The sequence below is a fragment of the Zingiber officinale genome, chromosome 4B, assembly GCF_018446385.1.
Source record: "Zingiber officinale cultivar Zhangliang chromosome 4B, Zo_v1.1, whole genome shotgun sequence".
NCBI classification, from domain to species: Eukaryota; Viridiplantae; Streptophyta; class Magnoliopsida; order Zingiberales; family Zingiberaceae; genus Zingiber; species Zingiber officinale.
Window position 1 is genome coordinate 95,854,211 of NC_055993.1, and position 13,803 is coordinate 95,868,013.

Genomic DNA, 13,803 nt, shown 5'->3' on the forward strand with positions numbered 1-13,803 from the left:
CCAAGAGAATGATCTATGTTCCGTAATAACATAACCAGAGTTCCAATCTTCAAATTCAGTTCATGATTTATAACTCCAAAACATCTAATTCTATTTTAAGAATTCGAGTGTATGAATACCGTGTAATAGATCAACATTTCTATTTGGATAACATGATGAATCAGAACTTAAATGAAACCTTCCCTCTGAATTGTTCATTGATATCATGTATTTATTTATGGACTGAACGACATCATGAGTAAGTGCTAATATGGCTCTCTGCTGGAAGTATGTTCTATCAATTATTGTACAACTAAATAATGGATATATATTCTCGATGATTGTTGCAATGGGATCATCAATGTCTTTAAGCAACATTTCATCTGGATATCAATTGTGGCATAATCAACATTTGATTCTTTAATTTTTCCATCTCTTATATTTGAAATCCAATTAGAAAATCTATTGATTTCATCACCATATTCATCGGAAGCTGAATTATGAAGTTACATATTCTTAGTCAATCTCAAAACTTTGCAATGTTTCCACATATATGACGAATTAATAGTTGCATAAATAATATCTTGTCTGCTACCCTTCAGAATAATTGGCAAAATCTATCTAAAATCATCACTGAGTATAACTCTTTTGCCTCCAAAAGAGAGTCGAAATCTTGAGGGATTTGCAAATCTCAATATGTCACGCATGCTTCTATCTAGTGATTCAAAACAAAACTTGTGCATCATTGGAACCTCATCCCATATGATAAGTTTGGATTTCACAATGAGTTCCGTAAGAGGACTCCCTTATTTGATATTACAAGTTGATTCTTCATTGGGATGTAATGGAATTGCAAAGTGAGAATGAGCCGTTCTTCCACCAGGAAGAAGAAGAAATGTGATACCATTGGAAGCCACATTTAATATAACTTCTCCCTTCGAACTCAAGGCTGTTGATAGTGTGTTCCATATGAATATTTTTCCAGTACCATAATCGTAAACAAAGAATATTTCACCCTTATTTGAATCAACTATAGTTATCACCGTATCATACACATGATGTTGCTCATCGTTCAAATTCCATATGAACGTTTTATTCAAAATAAAAAATTTAAGTCATACTTTAGAAAAAATAAAAAGAAAAAGTAAAGATATAAATTATATTATAAATATTTTAAAATAACTATATTAATTTAGATTTTAAAATATTATATTATCTTATATATATATATATGATATGACAGATGATGTGGAGCCTTTGAGTCGGGTCAAAATCGAGAAGATTGGTCAACGTGACAGTCAAAGTCAAAGAGGGGTCAACCCTCAAAGCTAGCGCAGTCGATCGTCATGGCCGAGAGTTCGTCCAACCGGACCAATGGGTCGGTTGAATGCCTATCCACTGAATACTAATGAATAGTTAAAGGTGAATCAACACTTGCCATAGCCAAGACTTCTTTCCCACTCAAAGATAGCACAATTAACTAGCTTGGTCGAGTAGTTCAGTCGATTGGAACTATGGTCCGATCGAACAGACTGGATGCCCGATCCGATTGAGCTCTTTGGCTAAACAAATAAGCCAAGTGAGAGGCGAGTCCCTGGCAACACTCTATAAATCCAATCGGCCTACCCTTGCAAGCGATTGTTGATCATATTATAGGAGGAACTGTTGGTTGCTACTCGGAAAGCCTAGAGATTCCACTGTACAAAAATTTTGTACAAAGGTCTGAACCTTTTCCTAGCTACCATGTGTTCTTTTAAATTAAATTTTGGATCGCCTGCGGAACTTAACACGTTTGATCCAAAACTTAATCTATTTGTTCTTTTAGGTTTTGACTTGGATCTCCTGCGGAACTTAACACGTTCGACCCAAATCACCTTAAGTTATTAATTCCATTAAATATTAATTTCCATAATTGGTTCCCAGTACTGACGTGGCGAGGCACATGGCCTTCTTGGATATGGGAGCAACCACCACCGACTAGACAAAACCTTTTATAGAAATCTAATATTTAATTTCCTAAAATAACTTTAGGTTAACCGAAAAGAACAATCAAATCACAAGGAAAAATAAAACAAAAGAACACAACTTCGAAAAACATATTCGAAATACTAGAATCGTAAGCCTCTTGTATTTGGTATTATTTCCATAAATAACTAGCATGATGCGGAAAGAAAAATTACTAGTTATACCTTTTAGAAAGACCTCTTGATCTTCTACCGTATTCCTCTTCTAACCTCGGACGTTGTGTGGGCAACGATCTTCCGAGATGAGAAACCACCAAGCACCTTCTTCTTCTCCTAGCTAGGTTCGGCCAATCACAAAGAAGCTTCACCAAGGACGAAGAACAAAACACCAACCAAACTCCAAGGGATACAAGCTTTCTCTCCTTCTTCTTCTTCTTCTCCAAGTAGTATCCGGCCACCACAAGAACTCCAAGCAAGAGATAAGTTTTGGCCACCACAAAAGAGGAAGAAAAGAAGAGGATGGCCGGCCACAATAATTTTCTTCAAGGATGAAGAATTTCGGCCACCAAAAGGAGAAGAGAGAAAGGGAAGGGCCGACCACCACACCAAGGAAAAGAGGGAGGAAAATAATAGAGGTTGTTACCATGAAGGCACCCTCACCTCTTCTTTTATATTCCTTGGCCTAGGCAAATTAGGAAATTTAATTACAAAATTTCCTTAATTCTTTTGCCATGTAAAGAAAAATTATTTTAATTAAAACAATTTTTCTTCTTTTAAACACAATGGCCGGCCACTTTTAAAAAAAACAAAACAAGGAGAGTTTTAATTAATTAAAACTTCCTAATTTGTCTCCAGAAATTTTATAAAAAATTTCTCCAATAATTTTTATCCCTTTTATGATTGGTTTATAAAAAGAAATTTCTATAATTTTAATTTTTCAACATGTGAATAATTTATAAAGAAGAGAAATAAAATATCCTTTCTAATCTACAAATAAGGAAAGAGATTTAATCTCTTTCTTTAATCTTTTGTAGAGATTTATAAAAGAGATATTTTAATTTTTAATCTCTTCAATAAATTATATCTTTCACATAAGAAAATTTTAAAATTAAAATTCTTTTTAAATTAAATAGGGCCGGCCACCTAAGCTTGGGTTCTGCTAGGGCCGACCACCCATGAACCAAGGTTTGGCGGACCCTAGCTTGATCCTCAAGCTAGCTTGGCCGACCCCTATAATATGGGTATGAAGGTGGGTATAGGTGGGTATAGTACTCTATAAATAAGAGGCTACGATAGGGACCGAGAGGAGGAATTGGTTTTGGTCTCCGATAAAATTAAGCATCCCGTGTTCGCCCCGAACACACAACTTAATTTTATCAATAATAATTCATTCCACTAGAGAACTATTATTGAACTACCGCACCAATCCCAAATTACATTTTTGGGCTCCTTCTTATTATGAGCGTGTTAGTCTCCCTGTGTTTAAGATATCGAATGTCCACTAATTAAGTGAGTTACTGACAACTCATTTAATTAATATCTAAGTCCAAGAGTAGTACCACTCAACCTTATTATCATGTCGGACTAAGTCCACCTGCAGGGTTTAACATGACAATCTTTATGAGCTCCTCTTGAGGACATTATCAACCTAGTATCTCTAGGACACAGTTTCCTTCTATAATCAACAACACACACTATAAGCGATATCATTTCCCAACTTATCGGGCTTATTGATTTATCGAACTAAATCTCACCCATTGATAAATTAAAGAAATAAATATCAAATATATGTGCTTGTTATTATATTAGGATTAAGAGTACACACTTCCATAATAACCGAGGTCTTTGTTTCTTTATAAAGCCAGTATAAAAGAAACGACCTCAAATGGTCCTACTCAATACACTCTAAGTGTATTAGTGTAATTATATAGTTAAGATAAACTAATACCTAATTACACTACGACCTTCCAATGGTTTGTTCCTTTCCATTATGGTCGTGAGTTACTGTTTATAATTTATAAGATACTGATAACATGATCCTCTGTGTGTGACACCACACACCATGTTATCTACAATATAAATTAATTGAACAACTACATTTATCATAAATGTAGACATTTGACCAATGTGATTCTTATTTCTAGATAAATGTTTATACAAAAAGCTAGGCTTTTAGTATACACTCTAACAGGAACTCGGTCAGCCTACCAAGTAAGCATGTGGTAGGGCCCTCATCTCAACGACCTCATATTTCTTTTTAGCATCTTGTGTCATGAAGGATAGAGAATATTCTATATGTAAGTTGTACATTAAAAACTTCCTCTCTACTAAACGCAAAGATTGTGGATCCATTTTAGGAAAGGTGGTAGAGCATCTTTATAGTCTGTCTTTCCTTAGAAATATTTTGAGATTCGTGCAGAAATAATAACACTATAAAAAGGGGTATCCATCTACAGTCGCAGGTATGCGATGCTACGTGATTACATATACTCATGGCCACTGCTCATACTATTGATTCTACTATTTCTTGCCTTCTATCCAATCACTGACTTGAGTGTTGGAGTTCCTGCATCGAGGCTCCTTTCCTAGCTCGGTTGTTAATGCTCTTCTTGACATGCAGGACCACTTGGAGTCACTTATTGCTGAGTCAGAGTCTCCTGCAGTCAACATCAGAGTCATCTTCTTAGCCAATCATCTTCTCTATTTTTGAATATGATCATATTTGGCACGGTGTGTAAGAACTTCACCTGCATTCGAAATGTGAAGATGGATGAGACTAGACAACTCACCACAGTGACATTGTCACAAGAAGATTTAGAGCTCTTAATAGTCGCCCAAGCGACCAGATTGGCGCTATAGCAGCAAGCAATGACCAAGTACCCTTTGCCAAATGACCAGACTATACCTGTAATCGGCCAGTAGGCAAAATGTGGGACCCAAGTTAAGGGCTCGACCGAGTTCCAATCGATCCCCCCCTCCTCCGGGCGCCTTCCCCCAAGCACCCGTGTAGTCGACCAACCTTCTGCCTGTGTCTCCACTATTAATTGCATATCACCGACCGTTGTTCCGAATACCCCTTGGTGACATGGGTTGAGCGGAAAGGTGCCAAGGATCATCTTCTAAAAATGCACCGGCTCGGGACTAGTGTAAAGGTAAAGCCCCAATGATCAGCAACTCCCCTAAGTATCCAAGCATGTCTTTCTCCCAAGAGATCTTGGAAGATAAATTATCGGCCTATTTTCGACCCCTATCAATCAAGGAATATGGAGGAGCAACTAATCATGAGGATCACCTGCTCAAATTTGAGAACACATCTATCCTCCATCAATACATGGATGGAATCAAGTGCCGAGTGTTCCTCACCATCCTCTTTGGCTCGACATAGAGATGGTTTAATAGGCTCCCATCCGAATCCATATGTTGTTTCAAAGATTTTCGTTGGGCGTTCCTTCATCATTTTGCCAGCAGTTCTCGCTAATATAAGACAACGTTGAGTTTGTTCTCACTTAAGCAAGGGCACAAGAAGACATTGAGAGCTTACATTAAAAATTTCAATCAAGTGGTCATGAACATCCTCTCTATCACCCAAGAGATTTTAGTGAGTGTCTTCTCCCAAGGGCTTATAGATGGTGATTTTTCCAATCCCTCATCAAGAAGCCTCCGAGGGACTTCAATCATCTGCTTAGATGAGCCACCAAATATATCAACGTTGAAGAAGCTTAGTCCACTCAGAAGAAAGAGGTGGTTCCTTCTATTCCGATCGCTGCTCCCAAGCGTCAAGCTCCTCTCCTGCTTTGCCACCTAAAGGACCTGACCAAGCTACCCGCCACATCACCATGAGCCAAGGCTGCATGTAGTTCAACATGTAGAAGCCGAGCACATGTGCTTCCCTATAACCTGGCAATGAACTCTAATATTTTGTACCTATCACAGATCAGGAACACATAACACTGAAGAATGCTACCATTACAATTAAGAGCTATGCCCGGACTGATTAGGAGTTTCACTAACGATCCCCTTCTCCCAATCGTTAGGGTTATCGCCGATCAAAAGGACCCCCAAGCTGAAGCCCTGCAAGGGCCGATCGGAACCATCAAAGGCCCCAACAAAGAAATAATCGAGCATTAGCTTGGGCCTCTACACAGCAGCCTCACCAGTTTACTCGAGAAGAATAAAATCATAGCAATGCTACTCGGGGCGATATTAATATAATAGCGAGCAATCCGATCGATAGTGATTCCAATCGGGATAGAAAGTCACACGCAGTCAACTACAAATTCATGCAGTCGGATGTAGACAGGAGAAGGCACAAGGGCCAGAAATTAGTTTTAGCCCTAAAGATTTGGAAAATGTGAAGATACCTATGATGATGCTTTAATTATTAAAGTTGCAATAGCTAACTATAACATTCATCACATTTTTGTTGACGCAGATGGCTCGGTCAACATCATTTTTAAGAAAGCATTTGAGCAACTTCAGATAGATAAGAGTGATTTACAGTCAATGACAACACCTCTTTTCGGGTTTACTGGCAACGAGGTGCAGCCGATCGAACAAATCTGATTGGCTATCTCTCTTGGGGAGGAGCCTCTCATGAGGACTCGCAGGTCAAACTTTATCGTGGTGGATGCCTCTTCAGCTTATAATGTAATTTTGGACCGACAGGCGTTGAACGAGTTCCAAGTAATCGTCTCTACATTCTATTAAGAAAAGATCAAATTCCTAGCCAACGACTCGATCGGTGAGGTAAAAGGAGATCAATCAGTGGCACATAAGACTACGTGGAAGTGGTAAGGACTGAAGCTCACGTCGCTCAAAAAACTCAGTTAGTAAAGGTTAACGCTATTCAAGAAGCTCCCCTGACTTTAGTTTATGAAGAAAAAGAGGAGGTGCAAATTCATCTCAGCCAACTGGAGGCCACTACTTAAGTAGCGGCTGATCTGAGCCCAGAGAATAAAGCATAGTTGATCACCTATTTGATGCGCAATAATGACGTCTTTGCTTGGACACCCCACAAACTCACAAGTATCTCACCGACAGTGATGGAGAATGTGTTGCACATCCCCTTAGATGCTCAATCGGTCGAATAGAGGAAGAGAAATTTTGGAACCGATTAGAATCAAATTATTCGAGTGGAGGTGGACAAGCTACTTGAAGTTGAACATATTCGTGAGATTCAATTCCTGAGTTGGCTATGTGGTGCTAGTGTCCAAGCCTGGGAACAAGTGGTGAGTATGCGTTGATTTCAGAGATTTAAACTAGGCATGCCCAAAAGACTACCACGCTTTACTAGGCATCAATTAAGTAATGGATTCAACCGCTGACTATAAGTTGATTTGAATGATAGATGCATACACTACAACAAAAATCACTTTTCGCAGCGCGTTATTAACAGCGTACATTAAAAGCATGCCGTTAATAGTATTATTAACGGCGTGCATGTTGATGTGCGCTGTTAATAGTATGAACTTTGAAATAAAAAAAGGTATTAACAGCGCGCATTAAAAGCACGCCGTCAATAATATATTATTAACGACATGCATGTTAATGTATGCTGCGAATAGTTAATAATAATAACAGCCAAACGTAGTAAATAAAAAAACATGATTAAAATTTAATGATTAGTTTGGAAATAATAAAGAAAAAAGTAAAAAATAAATAAAGTTGGTTAAAAACGTAACTTAATTGGTTAATTGGTTAAATTAAATTAAAAAAAATACATGAAACAAAACATAACTTAATTGGTTAATTGGTTAAATTAAATTAAAAAAAATACATGAAACAAAACGTAACTTAATTGGTTAAAAAAATTGTTGTAACTTGGTTAAAAAAGTCAACAATTCCTTCGAATAAAATTATATGCGTTCATTAACTTGGTTAAATAAAGAGTGAAGATTCTGCTAAATTAAAAAAACGCCCGAACCCTTCGCCGCCGAAGCCTTCGCCGCAACCTCTCCGCAATAGTTCTGCCTCTCTTCACTACCGTCGCCGTCGCCGTCGCCGGACTCCTCTCTACCTCTCGGCACTCACCGCCACCAGCCGTAGGAATCCTCTCCGCCTCTCTGCACTGATCATCGCCGGTCGCACGACTCCACTCCGCCTCTCCGCACTTGCCGTTGCTGCAAGACTTCCTTCCATCTCTCCGTATCATAGGACCACAGCAAGAGTAAGCAAGCCCTTTGATAGCCACTCCACACTCTACATCAAGCCAAAAGCTCAAAGCAAAGGTAACCCTAATCTCTATGTCCCTAAACTTATTTGGGCGGCACTCTACAGCAAGTAATTTTATTCATAAATTGGAGCTCGAGTGTATTTATATATTTTACGATTTTATGTTCATTCTACTTGCATTGAAGATTTTAATCTTGCATGTTCATATTGCCAGCACAAGATTATTCTATCAATTTTTTTCTTTGATCCCCATTCCTGTTTGACGTATTAGTCGACAAATTGCATACTTCCTCCTAAATTGCATACTTCCATTTCTATTGCCAGCACAAGATTTTAATCTTGCATGTTCATATTACAGCAAGTAGTTTTTGTCTGCTGTCTAATGTACCTACTAAATTTTTGGGTTTCATATTTTAGACTATTCCTTTTCATACTTCCTAGAGCTGATCTCTATGCAATTTATTGCACTTCTATTAGTCGACAAATTTTTGACTTGTGATCTTCTGGAATATCATTGACTGTCCTATTTAGATTTATATGTGATCTTCTGGGTTTTATTAGTCGACAAATTGCATTATGTGACTTGTCGGACCAGTGGTATAAGTTTTTTTTTGGACTTATATCGAGAGAGATGTATTTCTTTGGTAGCCGAGAAGGTTAGCTACTTCCTCCTTTCTTTCCTCTTATTTTTCTTAGAAATTATTTTGGAGTATAGTGTCTCAAATTGTTATTATTATTTTTCTTTTAAATTCTTCCCACAGCATAGATTAATTCTGATTTAATAGAATTGGTTAGGGATGATCAATTCTATAGAGTGTAGTGGAGGAGTTGGATTAATAATTACAATTTCGCATCCTCTTTTTGTGAGCGATTTATATAAAAGAATTTTTAGTTTTGATTGCTTAATGCTTCGATTTGTCTTACAATATTTGCGCTCCAAGAGTCATGCCTTTCTTCTTTATAAAATGATCAAGTATTTTACTAGTTTCAATTTACAAGCACATTATTGATGGTATAATTCAACACCTCCCATTTTCTTATCTTGATGGTATAATTTAACACCTTCCATTTTCTTATCTTGATTTGGAACACGCTAATTAGATTAGAATTAACTGATCTTGTGTGTTACATGCATATATTAATACAATTCTATTAATTATGCTACCCTTGCTCTACATGAAATCCACATTATTTAGTTCTCACCATTGATATATTTTGTTTGATCTTTTGACACGAGTATATCATTAGAGACAATGATTGATACGTGTAACAAGAATGAATGGACACAAAAATAATGATTAAATATATTAAACTAAAAAAGAAAAAAATAAATTATCTGTCTTTAAAGTGTGTGAATAATACTTTGACATGGCTAGTAAATACTACTATATATGACACATGATATTTATTTGTTTAAAATATTATGATGTAGGAATCAATTTTTTATATTTAAGTTTTTTATTTATTATGTGGTGTTTTCTTATACATATATTTTGATAAAATCTCATAATTATTTCATATAAATGAAAAAGGTGTATTCACGAGATGGATAAGGAATGGATGCATCTGCCTTCAAGGCTTGTACCCGAGTATGAAGAAGGGGTAAAAAAATTTATTGCACAAGCTAGGAACTATGCAAAAATACGTGAAGTAATCTTATGTCCTTGCAAGCGTTGTAAAAATAAAAAGTATATGAAATTTGACCAAGTGTACGACCACTTAATTATTAAGGGGTTTGATCCTACTTACACTACTTGGGTCTTCCATGGGGAAACTTATAACTCACAATCTCAAGATGAAGGTAGTTCAAAAGGAGTTCAAAAAGAGGATGAATGTAGAGAGGCATATCACTTATATAAGGATGTTTTGGTGCCAGAAGAAATGGTTGGACACACTATGTCTGGGGCAAAAGATTATGAGTTTGATGATTTATTAAAAGATGCAGAAACACCTCTCTTTCCTGGTTGTACAGCTTATACAAAGTTGTCGGCAGTCGTCACACTCTATAATTACAAGTCTACTAATGGTCACACAGACAATAGTTTCAATGAGCTCCTTAAGATCTTAGGTGACATGCTTCCAGAAAACAATACACTTCCAGAAACTGTTTACACAATGAGAAAATTATTAAAACCATTTGATTTAGGATACGAGAAAATTCATGCTTGCCCAAATGATTGTTGTCTATTTAGAAAAGAGTTTAAAGATTTGGACTTATGTCCGAAGTGTGGTTCCTCAAGATGGAAGATAGACAAAGTCACCACCAAAGTTTGTAAAGGAGTTCCTGAGAAGGTCCTACGATATTTTCCAGTGATACCAAGATTGAAAAGGATGTTTAAATCAAAAGAAAAGGCTGAAGAGTTGATTTGGCACTCGAACCACAAAAGTCAAGATCATATGATGCGTCATCCAGTTGATTCAGTGGCTTGGCATACAATAGATCATAAGTGGCCAGATTTTGCATCAGATCCTAGAAATCTCCGCCTTGGTCTTGCGACAGATGGATTCAATCCTTTTGGTGACCTTAGTTCCAGATATAGTTGTTGGCCAGTTATTTTGGTCAATTATAACCTTCCTCCATTGATGTGCATGACAAAGGAAAATCTTATGCTGACATTACTGATTCCAGGTCCAAAGCAACCGGGAAATGATATAGATGTATACTTGGAACCCCTTGTGGAGGATTTAAAGGAGTTGTGGGACATAGGTGTGGAGGCATATGATGCATTTAGCAAGTCAATATTCAACCTGAAGGTTATTTTGATGTGGACAATCAATGATTTTCCAGCTTACGGAAATCTAGCTGGATGTGCCACAAAAGGAAAATTTGGTTGCCCAATATGTGGTGAAGACACATGTTCTATGTGGCTTAAATATAGTAGAAAGTTTGCATACTTAGGCCACAGGAGATTTCTTTCCCCTAATCATCCATTTCGTCAGAAAAAAAAGTGGTTTAATGGGGAAAAGGAGAGTAAAGGGAAACCTAGACTTTTGAATGGGTTAGAAATTATCAATGAATTGAAAGATATTGAAAATGACTGGGGTAAAAAGAAAAAGGGTGAGACTGTCGACACTTTGAGGAAAAAGAGGAAGAAACAGGGGAGTTCAAAAGAGGTACAAAAACCAGTTCAAAGGTGGAAGAAAAAGTCAATTTTTTTCAATCTGCCATATTGGAGTGTAAGTTATTTTTCACTGTATTCATTAGCTTTTACAATTTGTTATTTTTTGTTCTTAAATTATGTTCTAATATTCTGAACTAACTATAAATCATGTTGATGTTTACCTTTAGGGCCTCTTACTACGTCATAACTTAGATGTGATGCATGTTGAAAAGAATGTTTGCGAGAATATCATAGGCACATTGTTAAACTTGAAGACAAAATCCAAAGATGGTGTGAATGCTCGTAAAGATTTGGTACACTTAAAAATTAGACAAGAATTACATCCTCAAGAAAAAGGAGAAAATAAATATCATTTGCCCGCTGCACCGTACACATTATCTAGAAAAGAAATGGATGTGTTTTGCTCTAGGTTGAAGAAAATAAAGTTACCCGATGGATATAGTTCAAATATTGGTAACTGTGTTTCTGTAGAAGAGCGTAATCTTATTGGGCTGAAATCTCATGATTGTCATATTCTAATGCAACAATTGCTATCAGTAGCATTGAGAAATCTTCTACCGAAAGGTCCACGTAATGCTATATTTATGTTGGGTGTATTTTACAATGAATTATGTCAAAGAGTATTAGACCGGAACCGTTTAGAACAACTCGAGGAGAATATTGCTGAAATTCTATGCATGTTGGAAAGGTATTTTCCACCTGCTTTCTTTACCATCTCGGTTCACTTAACAATTCATTTAGCAAGAGAGGCTCGTTTGTGTGGACCAGTCCAATTCCGTTGGATGTATCCATTTGAAAGGTAATAAATAATTATTATTATTTTTGATAATTTTAATATTATAAAATAATTTATATTTTATTAAACACTTCTTTCATTTGAATTTTGCTTTGTGATTTAGATTTATGAAAACACTAAAAGGGTATGTGAAGAACCGGGCAAGACCAGAAGGATGCATAGCTGAGTGTTACCTCGCAGAAGAACGAATGATATTTTGTAGTGCTTATATAAAAAAGGCTTATAGTATTGGTGTTCGTTCTAATAGGAATGATGATTTGGAAGATGGATTATTAGAAGGTCGCCCAATTTCTAAAGGGAAAGAAAAGATTTTAGAGGACCACGTGTTGCAAGCTGCACATCGATATATATTATTCAATAGTGCAGAAGTTGAACCTTACTTACAGTGAGTGTAGTTAATTTCATATTGTTAGTCTTGATCTATTACATTTCTTATGTATTCTAACATCTCCCTTTAATGATTTTAAATAGGATGCACATTGACGAGCTTAAACAAACAAATCATCGTTTCTCAAGTAATGAAACATTGTTACAAAAGAAACATATGGAAACATTTGCCGAATGGTTATCAAAACAGGTTTCTGTTAACTCTTCAGGTCGAATTCAATGGCTAGCACATGGTCCTAGAAAGCACGTTACATCTTATACAGGATATATTGTAAATGGATATCGGTTCCACACAATTGATGTTGGAAGGTCGACACAAGATAGTGGTGTTTCAATTGAAGCCGATACTATTTATCAATCTAATGCTAATGACAATTCACATACAGTAGGAAGATTATCATACTATGGAGTTATTCGAGATATTATTTTGCTAGATTACTATTCTTTTAAAGTGCCTGTTTTTAGATGTGATTGGGCCAATCCTGGAACTGGTATCAAAATTGAAGATGGTTTTACACTGGTCAACTTACATCAAGGACTAAAAACTTTTGAAAGTGATCCTTTCATTTTAGCATCACAAGCAAAGCAAGTATTCTATTCCAGGGATAATGATGAATCAAATTGGTATGTGTTGCTAAAAGCGCCGCCTCGAGGTATTCATAACATGAACGTGCTTGAAGAAGATGCTTATACGTCATCAACACCTCTTGATGTATCCCAACTTGAGATTAACATTACTGAGAAAGAACCGTACTCAAGGAATGAGTGTGAGGGAATTGATGTGATTGAGACATGATGGACATTTTCAACTATATATTTTATAGTTATTTATTTTGATTGATACATGTTCTTATCAATAATTGCATAACTCTTTATTTAGTGTTTCAATATATTTGTCTGCTTATTTATTTTCAGCAATGCATCATGTCATATTACATGTTTGACCAGGTCATTACATAGCTTTCAAAGGATGAGTAAAATGGTTAAAAAACGTGGCAAAGGATCTGTAGCTGAAATTCAGGTGATATTGTATTCTATTTTAAATCGTGGTTTATTTTACTAAAGACATTTCAATATCTCTTTTTGCTATTTAACAGGAAAATATAACTAATAAGTTATCGAGAATGGACTCTAACAATTCAGCCAATTCATCAGAAGATTTGCATGGTAAAGAACCAATTGTTGATGAGAAAATTGATAAGAAAAAAGGACGGGGTGCGTCAAAGTTGAAAATGGTTAGTGGCCAAGACAAGTGCAAAGAGCTGGAGCGTAATGAGTTTGGTCAGCCGATTGGAGATAATTCAGTGAAGTACGCTTCTTTCCTAGGTTGCATGATAAAGGAATTTGTGCCATATACATTAGATGGATGGAGTGATATTGATGA

General features: G+C 36.3%; 1 long non-coding RNA gene across 1 annotated transcript; it reads left to right on the plus strand.

The window, feature by feature from the left end:
- The first annotated feature begins 8,071 nt into the window (after positions 1-8,071).
- Positions 8,072-13,560, plus strand: LOC121977747. The gene is made up of 3 exons (XR_006111030.1): positions 8,072-8,170; positions 13,368-13,440; positions 13,517-13,560. It is a non-coding gene; the product is annotated as an uncharacterized LOC121977747 (long non-coding RNA).
- Positions 13,561-13,803: the final 243 nt, after the last annotated feature.